This window comes from Camelus ferus, chromosome 1, assembly GCF_009834535.1.
Source record: "Camelus ferus isolate YT-003-E chromosome 1, BCGSAC_Cfer_1.0, whole genome shotgun sequence".
Taxonomy (NCBI): domain Eukaryota; kingdom Metazoa; phylum Chordata; class Mammalia; order Artiodactyla; family Camelidae; genus Camelus; species Camelus ferus.
This window is the reverse complement of record NC_045696.1, coordinates 2,189,885-2,203,149: the sequence shown is the minus strand read 5'-3', so window position 1 is coordinate 2,203,149 and position 13,265 is coordinate 2,189,885. Positions and strand designations below refer to the sequence as shown.

General features: G+C 54.2%; 1 protein-coding gene and 1 long non-coding RNA gene across 3 annotated transcripts in view; one reads left to right on the top strand and one right to left on the bottom strand.

The window, feature by feature from the left end:
* Positions 1-937: 937 nt before the first annotated feature.
* Positions 938-4,828, bottom strand: LOC106728505. The gene is made up of 3 exons (XR_004325580.1): positions 4,733-4,828; positions 4,384-4,561; positions 938-999 (listed from the first exon to the last, which is right to left on the bottom strand). It is a non-coding gene; the product is annotated as an uncharacterized LOC106728505 (long non-coding RNA).
* Positions 4,829-9,505: 4,677 nt separating this feature from the next.
* The window catches only part of AGPAT3 (1-acylglycerol-3-phosphate O-acyltransferase 3), a 78,807-nt gene continuing 75,047 nt past the window's right edge, over positions 9,506-13,265 (top strand). The window contains exon 1 of one of the 2 annotated variants that reach the window (XM_032495796.1): positions 9,506-9,682. The gene's annotated coding sequence lies outside the window, so the exon portion shown is untranslated. The remainder of the gene's footprint in view (positions 9,683-13,265) is intronic. The other variant, XM_032495719.1, reaches the window with a different exon arrangement.

Sequence of the window (13,265 nt, the reverse complement as noted above, 5' to 3'; positions counted from 1 at the left end):
CTACACGGATATCTGTAATTTTATTTCGCTACAGGCAGTTTGTAAATTGTGTTCTAAGCTCTGTAAAACAAGAACCGTTTTCATATCAGATTCCGTAATAAAATGAGACCTGTACCCCCACAGGGGCAACACTTCAGGGCCGTGTGAAGCTCTGGGGCAGGAGGCCAGGGCAGGGCAGCGCCGAGTCAGGGAACGGCCCCACCAGGCAGGGGGGCTGGCCGCTACCTGCTCACAGCAGAGCCGGGTGCGGGGGTAGGGGGGGGAGGAGGCCGCGAGCCCCAGCGGGGCTGGGGGCATCTGTCCAGCCTGGGCCCGGGCCCGGGGGCGGAGCCCGTTCTCAGCAGGCAGCATGCTCCTCGTACTCAGCTCCGGGCCGGAAGGTCTAAACGCCCCGCCTTGATCCCTTCTACGCGTCGGAGTCCTGTACCTCTCCGTGGTGGAAGGAGGGAGGCCTGGGTGTGGCCTCCATCTAGATGCCAGTGTGAAGGCGGGTGTCACTGGGTGTGATGGGTTGACCTGCGTCCTCTCACAACTCGTATGTAGGAGTCTTACCCCCGGTTCCTCACAACGTGGCCTTGTTTGGAAACAGGGTCATTGCAGACGTTCTTAGTTAAGATGAGGTCATCTGGAATATGGTGTCTTTACAAAAAGGGGACATTTGGACACAGAGGGAAGAATATGCACACAGACAACCCCAAGTGAAGATGGAGGCAGAGGTTGCGGGGTGCCTCCACAAGCGTCCCCGAGGATGCCAGCAACAACACCCCACCCCCACCCCCGAAGCTGGGGGAGGGGCTGGGAACAATCCTTCCCAAGCATCTCCAGAGGGAACCAGCCGTGCCGACACCTTGATCTCAGACTTCTGGCCTCCGGACGGCGAGGGAATAAAGTTTTGCTGTCTCTGCACACCAGTCTATGGTATTTGCTTGCAGCAACCGTGGGACACACACGCGGGCTTGGCTGGGGGCTCAGGGTCTGAGCTGGGCTGAGTGTGGCTATCTGTGATCACAAAGAAACCATCATGTTCGGTACAGGAAGAGAAAGGATGGCCATTTCTGTCTTCCTGTGCAGCCTTGCAACCTAGGAGACTGGATTTATCTTTATTTATTTTGTTAAGCTAGAGCTCTAGAGCAGAGGCTCTCAGAGCTCAAGCGTGCATTGTGTCCTTGGAAGGCTCGTTACAATGCAGGTGGCTGGGCCCCGTCCCAGAGCTTCTGATTCAGCAGGTCTGGGACAAGGTTGGAGAACTGCTTAACGCCCAGTTCTTGTGTCAGGGCTGGTCTGGGGTCCACCTTTTTAGAACGATCAATGCATAAATAATTCAGATCATAAAAACAGTCCCTAAAAAAAAAAAAAAAAAACCACAGTCCCTGAGCTTCCATACTGAATGCTGAATGGAGGGAGGAGGGGCAGGTACAGTGCTCATCGACCTCGTCCCTGGTGTTGTCAACGCAGCTGATTTTATTTCATGCTTATCCCACTCGAGGTGCCGTGTGAGGCCCTGTTGCTGCGATCTTTTTTGATCTGCACAACACTTCTAAGAGGTAGGTGCTTTTATTGTCCCCATTTGAAATAAGAAAACTAAGGCACAGAGAGGTTAAGAAACCTGCCTAAGGTCACACAGCTGTAAGTTACAAAGTCAGGACTCAAACCCAGGAGACTGGTCCAGACGGGGTGGAACCAGGTCCTAACTTTCTCCGAGCACGTTTCCGAGGGGCACATGTTACTTCTTGCTGGAGCCAGGAGGGAGGAGGGACAGAGGGCGGAGGCTGCTGGGAGGAGCCGAGAGGAGGCTGGCCTGAGTTTGTGGCTGGCTCACCCTCTCCCCTCTCAGCCCATCTGGAGGGTGAGGGCTGTTTTCTTATTTCAGAGGCCACCAGAAGCTCAGACCAGTATAATAGTGTTGATTATCTCAGTAAATAGATAGTAATTACTTACAATTTGCATTTCAATTTCTGTAAGAAGATTGCTTCTAAATTGCTCTGAAAATCGTCTTTGAGTATTTTCAACATTCCCTCAGCAATTTGATTTACTCTATTAATTTGCAGCTGTAACACCGCATGGGAAAGTGCGTCTAACGCAGAAGCAAATCAGCCCAGGACCTCGGCAGATGACGACCAAGCCCCAGCATCTCCCTGATCACTGGTCCTGGGCTGGGTGTGCAGCAGGGAAGGGCCACGCTTTGGCCAGGGAGAGCAGCCTTGGGTCGCTCCAAAACTTTTCTGTGTTTATTTATTTATTTAAATTAAAAAAAAATTTTTTTATCAAATTATAGTCAGTTTACAATGTTGTGTCAACTTCCAGTGTAGAGCACAATTTTTCAGTTATACATGAACATATATATATTTTCATTGCCGTATTTTTTTTTGCTGTGAGCTGCCACAGGATCTTGTATACATTTCCCTGTGCTACACAGTATAATCTTGTTTATCTATTCTGTATATGCCTGTCAGAATCTACAAATTTCGAACTCCCAGCCTGTCCCTTCCCACCCCCCGCCCCCTTGGCAACCACACGTTTGTATTCTATGTCTAGGAGTCTGTTTCTGTTTTGTATTTACGTTCTATTTTTTTTTTTTTTTTTAGATTCCACGTATGAGTGATCTCATGTGGTATTTTTCTTTCTCTTTCTGGTTTACTTCATTCACTTAGAATGACATTCTCCAGGAACATCCATGTTGCTGCAAATGGCATTATGTTGTCGGTTTTAGTGGCTGAGTAGTATTCCATTGTATAAATATACCACCTCTTCTTTATCCAGTCATCTGTTGATGGACATTTAGGCTGTTTCTATGTCTTGGCTATTGTAAATAGTGCTGCTGTGAACATTTGGGTGCAGGTGTCATCCTGAAGTAGATTTCCTTCTGGATATAAGCCCAGGAGTGGGATTGCTGGGTCATATGGTAAGTCTATTCCTAGTCTTTTGAGGAATCTCCATACTGTTTTCCACAGTGGCTGCACCAAACTGCATTCCCACCAGCAGTGTAGGAGGGTTCCCCTTTCTCCACAGCCTCTCCAGCATTTGTCATTTGTCCTCCATAACTTTTAGGTCATGGAGCCAGGATCGTGGATAGCTGATGGGACCTTGCCTTGCTCCCCTGCCCTGTGAGCGGCTCTGTCCACCCGCTTGGCAGGCACTGCTGTCCTCACTGTGCTGATTTGGCGATGCCCCTGTGTGTCCCCTCACTCCTCCGCTGGGGACTGACTGGGAGCTGGACCCTGAGGATGCCAAGGCAAGGCCAGGGCCCGGCTGCAGGGTGGGCAGAAGAGCAAGGTCCCACCAGCTCTCCAGATTTCAAATTCCCTTTCAATTCTGTTGTCCAAAGGGTGGAGGTCCCAGCTGCGTCCTGGCTACAGTGAACAGAGCAGAAGGCAGAAAGGAGCAGGGGCTCTAGATGGCCTGGCTGATTAGCATCTCCGCTCCCTCCAGCAGAGCCCGCTTCTGCTTTCTCCACGGCAGCTCCAGTACAGCTCACCTTCCCAGCATCCTCATGTCTATAAGACATAGGCTAATTTAAAATGCCTTTTAGCATTACATAAGGGATGCATGCTTATTACAAAAAATAAAAAAAGAGAGAGAATGCTCATATTATGGGCTGAGGGTTTGGGGGACTGTGTCACCCCCAAATCCATCTGTTGAAGCTGTGTATTCAACATGTGTTGAATGTGACTGTATCTGGAGGGGGGTCTTTAAAGAGGTGATTTAGGTAAAATGAGGTCACTAGGGTGGCCCTAATCCAATCTGAAAGGTGTCCTTAGGGGAAGAGGTGATCAGGACACAGACACACACGGGGGTGACCATGGGGCACACAAGGAGGAGACGGCAGTCTGCACAGCAGGAAAGGAGGCCTGGAAGGAGCTGGCCTGCTGACGCCTTGCTCTGGGCCCTCTGGTTTACAGAGTCATGAGACAACGGGTTTCTGTTCTCTGAGCCACCGGGGCCTCTGTCCTCTGAGCCACCGGGGCCGTGGTGCCTGGTTACTGCAGCCCTCACAAACTCAGACGAGGAGTAAAGTGATGGGAACGCCCTCCCCGCGGACGCCCGCTCAGAGGTCTCCCGGGAAGCCTGGCTGCTCAGCCTCCCAGGTGTGAAAGCAGGTTTGCACCTGCTCATACAGACAGTGTGCAGACGGTGGGGGGCCGGGCCACGTCCCCCAAGGGAGCCTGCCTGCAGCACAGGCTCAAGGGTCCTCCCGGGACCACCACAGCCTTCCCCACCAGTGCTGACAGCAGTCACTCCATTTATGGGGCTCAGGACACCTGAGGGCTGAGCTCCCCACCCCCAACACCAGTCCTCAAGGAATAAAAGGACATAAACGGATTTACCTCACAACTACCCAGTTCCCAGCCTACAGCCCTTCCTGATGCCGAAGGTTGAGCTTACGTTTTGATGTGATGTCGTGACCGATGACAGCAGCAAATTGTTCAGAGAGACCTGACCCCGGAGGGAGGCTCCTCTCCTACGCGTTTTCCAGGAGGCGGCACTGGGCTTGCGTTCCACGCGCTGGGCGGCGTGCGGACACGCTTCTTCCCGTGGGCCAGTGATGCTTCTCCACAGCTCTCTTTTTATTTAGAATATTTGGGGTTTTAGTGTATTTTGTTCCCAGTCGCGTCGTGTCGTGATCTTGCATCTATGCCCAAATTCAACAGCCTCCCCTAGGCCCACCCCAGCCCTCCCCCTCCGTGCTAACGCAGCGGTCTATTGCTTTCTGGAAGCATCTCCTCAGACCCACCAAAAGCAGTGCTTGAAGGCTCCTTCCCCGTTTCTCAGGAGGTGGGCAGCATATCGGGCCTGTGAGGTCTGCTAGAGCTTTCCCACCTGCGGGAGAAACACCAAACCTGCATGGGTGAATTTTTAGGAAAAGCATGAACTTTTTCTTTTTTAACCCCAGAGAACAATTGGAAAAACAATCTGGTGCAAAGGAAAAAGTGAACGATTTTGCTCGAGCGTGTGTGCGTCTGAGTTGGGGGGGGGCGCAGGCGGAGAGACCTGCCCTTGAGAGGCCCTGCCCACCCCTCTGTGAACAAGCCTGTCGAGGGCGGGGGCTCCCACCTTAGCAAGGAGGCTGCATCACCGTTGGGAGCCGGACACCTGCAGCCTCGGGTCAGAGGACTGCGCATGTGCGCAGGACGCCACCTTTGTCTTGGCCTCACAATTAATCAATAAACAATCTACAACAACAACAGAAGTTTTACTGGACCCAAACCGAGAACTACAGCCCAGGAGGGCCACCTGCGCAGAGGCAGGAAGCACGGCGTTCGGCAGTTTTGCACCTTGTCAGAACAGAGAACAAATATCAAACATGACAGGGGTACGTTCCTTCCAGGCTTCAGAAGAGACAGATCAGCACATACACAGCGAGTCAGGTGGCCTCGGCTTCCGGGGGGGCCTGATCTCTGAAGGAGCACTAGCGTTTACCCCTGTCTTTGGAGCAGACATCCTCCACTTCCGAATAACGCTTCATTTTCTTTCATGGTTAAAGCAGATGTTTGATGCAAGATCCATCAAGTACCGGCCAAATCATGCACAAGCTGGGGGCTTCCCCATACTCCAGTCTGTGAAAATTCCTTCCATCAGGCTGCAGACCTCGCAGGTGCCCTGGGCAAGTAGCATTTCTAAGTGAGGTGTGGTGGCCAGGTCCCTGGGTGGAGTGGGGCCTTTGGGCAGACCACACTGAGTGGGGTTGGGGTGCAAGGGGTTTGGGGCCATGGTAGCACCTGTGAAAGATAAAGGGAGGCAGGACTGGGCAGGCAAAGCCTCAGACCTCGATGCATCTGACTGACGCTCAGAGCAAAGACTGCCCCATAGGATGCTGGGCCATGGGCAGACATGTCCTGGTACCCAGCCCGCTCCGACTGGCTGGCACCTGGGAAGCCCCGATTGGGCCTCCCTGTCTCTGCCCCTTGGCCTGCTTTCTGGCCCAGCTGCCCCGCTTCTGTTTCCCATGTCTCTCCCGTGAGGCTCTGTACAAAGATGCTTCCTACAGTCCGTAGCTAATAGTTCCACGGCTCTTGTTGGAGCCAGCCCTGTGCTCAGGTCGCAGGTGCTCAGTCCCCCTTATAGGACAGCCACACACAGCAGCCACTGCCTTTCACACCTGGCCAACCACACTGCCCTCACGCTCTTCTGAGGTGCAGGATTCAAACTCAGGACTTCACCCCCGCAGGCATGTCTTCCCTGTGTGCAGGACGAGGTCTGTCCTGGGCCGGGCGCTGGCTTCACTGCTCTTGTGAACTTGACTTTGATCTGCAGGCTGGTCAGGCCAAGCTTCTCCCTGTGCCCCCTGTATTGTATTCTCCACTGACACTCGAATGTCTGATGGACGGCAACAGTCTTGTCTGACTCTGCACCTGTAGGCCGAGCTCAGTTTCTCAGCGGCACCTCGAGGATGGGTCTCAGCGTGTCCTGGTAAGAAAAACCCTTTTGTGACTTTTGCCCTTGTAGAGCCTATGTTTAAAATACTATGTATATTGAATATATTTAAAATAACCTGTCTTCTGAAATTCTGCACTTATCGTGGTTCCCTCCTACGTGTTAAACAGGAACCTGCATCACTTACCCACTGGAGAGTGTGTTAACGTGCAGGAGTTAATACGTTTCCAGCAAAGTCATTATCTTAAGTGCTGGTAAATTTCTACATTTTGGGTAGATAGGAAGTTTTGCCTTAAACTTCTAAAAATGCCTGAAGTATCCCCAAGGCTTGTGCTCCCCGGCACACACTTGGGGATCACGGAAGTGCAAGTAGGAGTCTCCTTGTTTTACGGAAAAGGAAACTAAGACCCCAAGGGGTCATGTCCTTGTTCAAGGTCAGAGGTTGGCTCTAAGCCTTGGCTCCCAGCTCCTCCAGGCAGTGGCAACAACCAGATGTCTGTGTCCTACTGCCCTAGGAGCCACCGGCCAGCTGGACGGGCCCCTCCCGGGATTCACGCCTGTACTCCGCGCACCTGAGCAGGGCTTGACGGGCAAGTTCCCGGTGAGTGTCTCAGGGCTGGAAAGACCCCTCCTGGTCTTGGAAGTGGGCAGCTGGCTGCCCTTCCATCTTGGGGTCTCCTCTCAGGCTCTGGTTTACTTGTCTATGAAATGGGATGCCAGCAAGTTTGTCCTGAGAATGAGAACCAATAATGAGCAGAGTGGAGTCCCTCTCCCAGGGCTGAGCAAACGCTCCTGGCAGGTACAGAGACCCCACTTGCCTTTGGTTCCTTCATGGCAGAAATCCCCTCACTCCCTCCCTGTGCCAAGTAGCACTGCAGGTAGGCTTGTCCGTTCCCCATTTTAATTCAGCAGGCTGGGACGTGAGTGTCTCTCCTTGCAAGGAAACGTCCTGCCTGGGGCGTGAGAGGCTCCAGCCCTGCAGCCGGGGCGGGTGGGCTGTACACTGATGGTGGAAGTTACGGAGTTTGCTGTGCCTCGTTTCCTGCAAATGTAGAATGGGATGCCAATCATCTCTACCTCACGGCCTGTTTAGATAAGCAGCTGAAAGAACACACTCGTGTGACAGCCCTCAATAAATCTTAGCAGTGACCACATCTCCCGTCATCTTAGCACGTGGGCCCAGGAAGCAGTCAAGGGCTGCTGGGCTGGCTTCCAAGTTCCCTTTTTGTGTTTACTCTGTTTATATGTTCAGACCTGCTTTTCCAGAGCACGTTTCTGCTCAGCTGAGGTCTGAAGATCACAGATTTAAACCAAGTCTGGATTAGATTGCTGACACTTTATGCTGTTGAGACAAAGATAGTATTTGGCGCTGACTGGAAAGCTCAGTGATGAGGTGCGTTTTTATCAGTTTAAAAAAAGTAATTACAAAGTGAGTGCGTATTGATACACTTAGCACACAGTAGAAGGTCCCCTTACCTTGCCCAGCCAACAAGAGTCTCATGTTTGTCCTTCCAGGACTTTCCTGGGTGTGGATGTGCAGATGTTGCTTTTAAATACAGAAAGAGGTTCATTGCATACCCATGGCTCTGCAGCTTCTCTTTGTTTTTTATTTTAACTTGAAAAATCTCAGAAATTATGTAATAGCATGCATAGGATTACTACAATAATTTTTAAATGTTTTAAAATAAAAATATCATTAAATGAATAGCCTAGTTTATTTAATGGGGCATCTGTTGGTTGTTTCAGGGTTTTTAGGGTAAATGCGTGCTGTGAGTCAGAACATCTGTGTCCATATCTGCAGGTGGCTATGGGAATTTGTCTGTAGGATTTACATGACTGCAGTGGCAGTGAAAAGTCCACGATCTTACAAATAGGGACTTTACACGAACATTGCAAACCATGTCTTCTTTTTCAAGGGTAAGAGAATTGTGAGTAAAACAGGTGCAGGTATGTTTATTTTATTTTAGTCTAGGTGTTTTCTGAAATAATTTGAGGAGGCTTAAAATAAGGCACAGCAGAGAGTGACAGCACCTGGTATTTTAAATAGCTTTGGGATGAAACTCATCCAAGTGCAGGAGGTCCAGCTTGGACCTGAGGGCCTGAGCAGGCGCAGGTCCCACGGAGGCAGGGAGCAGGCAGGAGAGCGGAGATGGCCCTCCGTCATCCTTAACAATCCAGTGGCAGGACAGCCCTCCCTGGCCGCTCCCCGGGTGCCTGATGGGCGATGCAGGCAGCCCTGTTCCGCGGCTCTGATGACTCTCTTCCAGGAGGGGCAGTGGTTACTGACCACAGGGGAGGGGTGGGGCTAGGAGGCCGGTTCAGGGCGACAATCCTCCCCTCAACCTCCGGGAACCCCATACCCCCAATTCGGGAGGCTTCCTCCAGGGTCAAGTAGGATACAATGTTGCCGGGTGCCAACTATAAATAAGTCAAAGGGCGACGGGGTTGGTTCCTGATCCCCGCGTGGACCGGTGGCTCCCCAGGACCCCCCAACCCCCGAGTAACCCCGGACAGTAACATGAACTGGGGGAATCTCACGCCGGGGAACACCCCCAAGTGCCCGCAGAGGGGGCTCTGAAGAGATGAGGGCTCTGGGCGGTCCCCACTGCCCTCCCCAGCCCTGTGACTCGCCGCCTCCATGCAGTGCCCCTGGCCCTACGTCCAGTCCCCCGTCTGTGTCCCCAGCCAGACCCCCTCCCTGCACCCCCAATCCCTCCTTAGACTCACCTAGCTGAGCCCGCACCCCACGTGCTTCTGGCTCCAAGCTCGCCGGATCCTCCAGCCGCGTCCGTTTCTGGACCCCAGCCAGGCCGCCCACCCCGGGTGTCCCCTTGTTCTCCTACCGCGTCCCCTGTCCCCTGGTGCCTCGTGTCCCCCACCCCCGCTGAACCGCTGTACCTCCCAGTCCCCCTGGCGTATCTCCCCCACGTGTTCCCCCCAACCTCCCCCCCCCCCCGAGTGTGCCCCTAGCGTGTTTCCCCTGCCGGACTCCGTGTCCCCCTGTCGCCCCCCCGCGTGTCCCCCACGTGTCCCCCTGTCGCCCCCCCGCGTGTCCCCCCGCGTGTCCCCGCCACCCCGCGCGCCGGCGGAACTGTGGGATCGCCGCGCACAGGAAGTGGCGGGGCGGCGCGGCCGAGGGCGGAGGGCGGCGGGCCGGGCGGGGCGGGATGGGGGCCGGGGGCGGCGGGCGCCGCACTCGCTGAGGCCCGACGCAGGGCCGGGCGCGCCCAGGGCCGGAGCGCGGCGGCCGGAGCGGCCCGGAGGCGACGCCGGGGCCACGCGCGCGAAGAGCAGGTGGCGGCGGCTGCAGGTGAGCGGCGGGGCCCCCGCGAGGTCGGCCCCCTCCCCTCCCCGCCGCCGGAGGTCGGGGACCCTCCCCACTGCCCCTGTCACCACCCCCACCGCGACCCGGGCCCCGCGCCGCCGCAGTGGGCCGGCTGCGCTCCTCCTGCGGGAGGCCTGCGGGCGGACGGGGGCTGGGGTCCGCGGGCCCCGGGCTCCCTCCCGGCCTCCCCGGGGTCCCGTCCGGCCAGGCCCAGGCCTGGTCCGCGTCCCTGCCGGCCCGCCTGGGGCGCTGCAGCCGGGCGCGCTGGGCCCGGGCTGCGCGCGGCCGGGGCAGGGGCGCCCGGGAGGGGCGGGCGGGCCGCCGGGCGACCGGGCTGGGCGAGGGGCGACATCGCCGCCCGCTCCCCAAGGACTTTCGCAGGCCCGCTGCTCCCCGAGGACATACGCGCCCCTCGCCCGCCTTCGGGGCGCTGGGACCGAGGGCCCCGCGCGCCCCCGACCCTGCGCGCTGCGGCCACGGTCTAGTTTCACTTTTTGCTCAGCCCAGAGGGAGGGCTGCAGGCGGGACTGCAAGGGGGTGCGTGCTGACTCTCCAGATTTGACTTTGGCGTCTGGACCAAAGGCCGACGGTGAATCTCCACGGTTCCAGTCAGGTGATGGGGTCAGTCAATAACCTAGGAGCCCCTTAGGAGGAAAGCCACCTCCACCCCCAGGGCCGCCTGGAGGACCCGGGAACCTGGGATTCCAAGGGTCTCAGGAAAAGAGGGTGATGAGCCGTTGAAGCTACCTTGAAAAATTGTGCAGATTTCCTCCCTTCCTCCCTCCCTCCCTTCCTCCCTTCCTTCCTTCCCTCCTTTCAACTTTGAGAAGTTCAGTGAAATAGGGAAAATGCTTTTTATAAATGACTTCCCAAACCTTTTTTTTTTTAAAGCACACTAAAAACAGTCTCCTTTAAGAGAATACTAGAGCAATTAAGTCCGTTTTTGTAGGAAATATGATCTTATGAGAAGGGGAAATGAGGGCTGTTCCCCTTGAGGCAGACAGGAATGAGTGGTACCACCCATGTCAAGGGTGACAGTTGCCCAGAGAGCCAGCCCCACCAGTGGTGGGGCTGGTGGGGGATGACAGTGTGCTGGTGCGAACACCTGGCTGGTGCTGAGGGACTAAACCAGGAAGTCCCCAACATGCTTTAAATTAGAGCTCTGCAGGGCCATGATATTCTTTTAGGGATTGCTAATCAATGTTTTTTCCATTTAAAAACTTCCTGAGGGGTCTCAGTGAGATTCTGAACATTCTCTAATTTGATCATTTCCTGACTGCCACCTCCCCCTTTCTAGATAATCCTGACCCCGCCCCCCCTTCCCTCAAAGTTTAGGAGTTAGGCTGTTACAACTCACTTCTGTATCCTTTTCTCAGTCACTCAGGGCATCTTCTTGATTACATTGTTTTAAAAAAAGGAAGTTACATGTGATTGAGATTCTTACACACCCGTGGTTGACATTCAGAATGTACGGACATGTGATTGGCGGTCAGAACACACAGGGCCTCTTCTTGGCCTCGGAAGGGGCAGGTGCCTTAATGTTTTGAACCAGACTTCCCACGCACCCAGACTGGTTGTGCTGGCTGGAGGGTGCTGGTCACCCTACCCAAGTGGGACTCTGCCCAGACATCACTGCCCAGTGATCTGAGGCTTAGCAGCAGCCTGGGGAGTTTGCAGGGGCAAGTCGGTGTCGTGGGATGGTAAGGAAGTTGGGGGAGGGCTCCTTGAGCTGCCAGGGTGTGGCTTCCAGGGGCTACTGCTGCGCCCAGGCCAGCCTGCTGGTGTTCCTGTGCTGCACACCCGTCTGCGGGCCCGGCTGGGGAGGCAAACTAAGAGTCCGTGTTTCTTTTGGATGTTAGAAAATGCGTATCTGCCAGAGTGACCTGGTCTGCCCTCTTTTACTTCTGTTTCCGTGTTCACTGGCAGTGGGTCTCCATACACAGGGTTAGTCCTGGACGTGGGTCACCTCGGATGACACTTCAACCTGGGAAAACACAGAGGTTAGTTACCTCCTGAAGGTTCGGTCACAAATCGGCATGGCCAGGATTTAAACTAAGATCCATGGACTCCAATCTTCTCCCCTCATTCAGCTCAAACTCTGTAAACCTTTATCTCTGGTCAAATCAAATGTTGAAATCCTTATAAACAGGGAACATGAGACATAGAAATTGTGTCTGAGAAGAGCCAAATTTACTGCGTTTTCCTGGGGGTGGGGGAGGTGGGGTTAACTTTTCCAATCATATTTGACCCCAAAGCACACAACTGCCATCGGCTCCAGCCGACCTGGCGTGGGAGACACAAGAAGGCGTTTACGGTGCCGGTTAGGGGCCCGGGCTCGCCGTTAGCAGCTAGTCTCTGTCTCAGTCAGAATCCACCTGTGGAAAAGCAGTGGCTTCTGCTCCCCTGTTTCTTCCTTCTCTTGGGCTTTGTCAAACACTCTTAATATTTTACCATGCAAGTTGTGGCCGATTGATACGTAGAGAGCCAAGCATTGGATGCAACTGACCGCACCTGCCTGTTCCTCTTTAACTGATTTGTGCTATGTGACGCGAGACCTTCAGTTGCTCAGCCTTCTCACTGAGAAATTCACGTCACAGCGAGGTTAGACTGAATTTTGTAAAACAATTGCTCAGAAATTCCGTCGATTTTACTCTTGGTTAAGCAAGGCGTGCTCGGGGTTTTACGAGTTGTTTCCCATTGCATAGTGAAATGGCTATGACTTCATCTGTTGTTCCTAAAACCGCTTTGTAATAATCTTAAAATTAATCCTACATTGCTGATTTCAAAATGTTGCATTTTAGGGAAACATCTTAGTGGTCCATCCTTGGACAGTGTCTCATTTAGTTATTTAGGAGAATTCATCATGTTTTGATTATCTTTGTGGAGCAAAGCTTGAGAAAACTGATGCACAGGTAATCTTGGGGTGGCATCGGTTTCTCTTTGGAGGTGGAGGAGCAGGTGCCTGGGGAAAGTTGGCCCGAGTTCCCACTGCAGGGCTGGAGTCTTTGACCCTGGACACGGGGCTTTAAATGGCCATGTCTTTTCCCAAGTGTAGCCAGAAGGTCACGGATAAGATACATTTTGGAGGTTAGTGCTACTAAGTTGAAAGAAACGTGTCCTTCAGCAGTGACAGGCAGAATTCTCCTCCCTGGCGGGAGTGCTTGGCGTCACTAGGAACTGGGCGCTCGTGGTGGGAGCTGCCTGCCAGCAGCCGGAGGCCTGTCCCCAGGCGGCCTGGGGAGGCCATGCATCATTGATGTGGCTCCTCTCAGTTCCTTTCTGAAAGTGGGTGGGGGATGGAATCAGTGACGGGAGGGACAGAGAGGAGTCCCAGAGCCCGCAGAACGCCCAGCGGGGAGAGCGGGGAGCTCCTCCACCCAGATCTGCTCTCAGGGCGCCTGTGAGCCTGAGGGTCACACACCCGGGGGCTCGGCGGGAGGGGCCTGCATCCCGAAGCTGCAGGAACGCTGGCTCTTTTCATCCCATCGTTTGCTGACCTGAAACTTTCTAAGTAGATACTGACATTAAACGTGTCCCTGCTTCGAGTTTTATGACAGCAGCTGCAATG